Consider the following 3,300-nt stretch of genomic DNA (forward strand, 5'->3'; position numbering starts at 1 on the left):
AGTTCTGTTTGCTGCCCAATGCTTTGTTCTTGCCTAGCAAAAGACAATAAGATCTTTTTGATGATTTTATTGTCCTCCATTCTTGTTTAGTATCAACCAATGATCCTCTAGTGAGGACATCTTAGTAGAACTAAAAACGAAGGATGGCTAAAACAAACGCAGATTTTAATTTTGTCCTCTATATATAGGGTCGGTTTTAAGTTTTAGAGCTGTTCTTTTTTTCTTTTTATCACTTTTTTCCTTGTCTTGTATCTCCAATCGATTGACGTCCTTTTCCTTTTCTATGTTGAATTTTAGAGCTGAGCAGTAATTCATAACGAACTCTGTGGAAGACTGTTTGCTGTTGCCGTCTTTTTGTGTAATGGCGTTTATTTTTACATAAAAAGTCGTTGCAACATAACAGGCATCAAGTAATTGTAAAATTCAAATAAAAATCAAGGGTTTTCAATCTTAAATTCATTAAATTATCCGTGAAATTCTTGCTTTTGCTCCTTTCTCTCCCCTTCTCAAATTTTAAAAGAAACAGAACTCTTTACATTTTTGGAATAAATTATCTTTTTTACTCTCCCCTCACTAAAAGAATTTACTGCTCATCCAAGCTCTTTTACTCCTTTATGACCTGTATGCTCCTTTTGATCCTTATGTGGCCTGTATATTCCTTTTGCTCCTTGTATGGCCTGTATGCTCCTTTTGTTCATTGTATGGCCTTCCTAAGCTAAGAAACCGCTTTTGGATTCTAAAAAAAAGTAAAAATAAAGAATCCAGGACATTTTATTTTTCCTTTATTTTAATAATAATTGAAAAACTTGTTTAAGTAGAACTTTATTATATCGTTTTCTTATAGCTCATCATATACTTACTACTTCATATTCTTAGAGTTAGGTTTTATAGAAGAGACCCAGATAAAAAGATTGAATAAATTGGAAAGACAATCTTGCTCATAATCCTAATTCTAGAATTCATCATTGTTTTTTATCTTAGAAAAAGAAGTGCAGTATCTTTGCGCTCTTTAATCTATACTGCTAAATTAATAGATTAATAATTATAAAATAAATAAAATAGTCTAATACTTCAAATATAATTATAGTGCAGTTACTTGGAAAAGCGATTCTTTCAGTTTGATTACTTACAGGAGTGCATTTATGCTCGTAATTTTTAAAATTGTGTCTTCTTTATGATGAAAAGAAAGCATAATTTTAATTTGATTGATTTTTTCTTTTTGAAATAGCATCGTATTTGTGTATAGAATCGGTGATAGAATCTTTTGTGTTGGTGATAGAATCGGGTAAACGGAGAAGTGTTCAAAGCTGGAATACTTGTCGTTTTTTGATGGGTATCTCTAAGTTCTGTTTTGAAGGCCAGAGCAAATTTCCAACATAGAAACGCTAATGAAAATACTATAGAAGAATCTCAACTATGCTACAAAAGAACTCTACAGAATTTTAACGAAAAACTAGGAGTGTCCTGCAAACCACTCTTAAATATTGCCGAAAATGATCGTTGAAAGAGGGTTTTTTTTATAGATAGGTATATTATTCAAAAAACAAATTACTCTACTTCTTGTCTAATTCTTTTTTTTCTTTTATCCTGTGATGATTGTTCTATTCTGAGATAATTTAAATGTAAATCCCTTTAATGTTTCCTCTTTCTTTTCTCTTATGGAAAATAAATTTGTTGCCATCATATATTTCTTACAGTTATCCTACATTTTTTCACTATTATGACTTTTCTAACCTATATATACTCAAAAATTCCAATAAATAAAATCGGATGTGGCAACAATAAATCCTTTGCTATGACATTTTAGATTGTAATTTCAATGATTTTTTTCAATTTATTTATGCTACCCATAATTGTAATGATTGTCACTTGCAGACGAAAGTTTTTTGACTTTCACACCATCTCTTAGTAACAGCTCCAGCGATTGAGCATTAGCAAAACTTTGTTTTACAGCACAAGAGCTCCTGAACCTCAAAGTGTCTTCGACTCCAGGGCACTCTTTAAAAAGCAAAACATCAAAGTAAGCGTCGAAATAGACAGCAAGCTAAGGTACTTACAAGCGATGACTTTTGCAGTAGCATTTTCTAATATGTTTGGTATGACATTACAGAAATCTGTGGAGACGGTTTTATCCAGCTTAATCACTAATTTTTCCCGATTTGCCTAGACACTAGTCATTGAATCATGACCAGAAAGCTTATCAAGTAATTTTTTACACCTTGCTGGATTTTTCACTTCAGCAGGTAACTTGTTTATTGCGACAGAGTCATCATGTTTATTGTCATCAGAGATTATAGAATTCACCATCGCACCTGATGAAAGCTTAGGAAAGTATTCAATGTAACCAGCCAACTGAGTCGAAACGACATAAAGAAGTTGCTCACACGTATTACCTTTAGATGAGGGGTGAGAGTAAGTCATTTCTGGAATATAGGGTACATCGGCTGGGTGGTAAACTATGAAATTGGGGACATAGGTAGTATTAGCATGACATTTGCTGAAAGGGTCAAAAATGTTTTCAGATTATTCAGTTTTGCATTAGTTCCTAACCACTTAAAGACCCAGTCATTTGCTAAAATCTTATTTCAAAGATTATGCTTCACTTTGAAAATTTCAGTGCTATCAAAAGAAGCCAAACCATAACGGATAATGTCATCTTTATTAATTCCCGTGTTAAAACTCCTTTGAACAAAATTCAGCATCGGGGAAATTATCAGTTTATCTTGATTGTCCGTTTCTCGCATAGCTGAGCTCATAGGTTATTATTGGCTGCATAGAATCATATCTATTTCTTCTTTATAAATTGTCTGGAGAGCTAGGTTAGCTAGTCTTCAAGGGTAGAAAAGCTTCTACCTCCTGGATATAAGTTTGGTGGCACGTCTTTCAAAACTGTTGTATGCTTTTTTTAATATAGGAAGGATATAGAAATTATAGCTTCGAGCTTAAAACCAACAAGTCCATCACACGGAAGGCTTATGGCTTTAGGAGACGAATTGGAAAGGTTATACTTAACTAGCCACAGATTTCTTAGCATGGGTGCTGAAATTTAGTTCACCGTAAATAAAATATCTCACTCGTTATTCACAAAGAGGATTGGATGGCTTCAAAGAAAATAGAATTGACAAGGATTCATTTTGCTAATATGAATAAATTGACAATTCTTTATATTTAAGTCAAAAAGCCACGGCTTATTTAATCAACCAATTAAAGGCAAGCCGACACATCAATTAAGGCAGGGCTTAAGTTTGACATTTACGATACTCAGGGAACATATTCAGAGACAGAAAACGTTGCAACTCT

The 3,300-nt window shown here is 32.8% G+C and overlaps 1 protein-coding gene across 1 annotated transcript in view; it reads right to left on the reverse strand.

The window, feature by feature from the left end:
- Positions 1–3,300, reverse strand: part of LOC136037695 (uncharacterized) — a gene marked incomplete in the record, with an annotated part of 547,833 nt that overhangs the window by 479,926 nt on the left and 64,607 nt on the right.

The sequence above is a fragment of the Artemia franciscana genome, chromosome 17 (assembly GCF_032884065.1).
Source record: "Artemia franciscana chromosome 17, ASM3288406v1, whole genome shotgun sequence".
Taxonomy (NCBI): Eukaryota; Metazoa; Arthropoda; class Branchiopoda; order Anostraca; family Artemiidae; genus Artemia; species Artemia franciscana.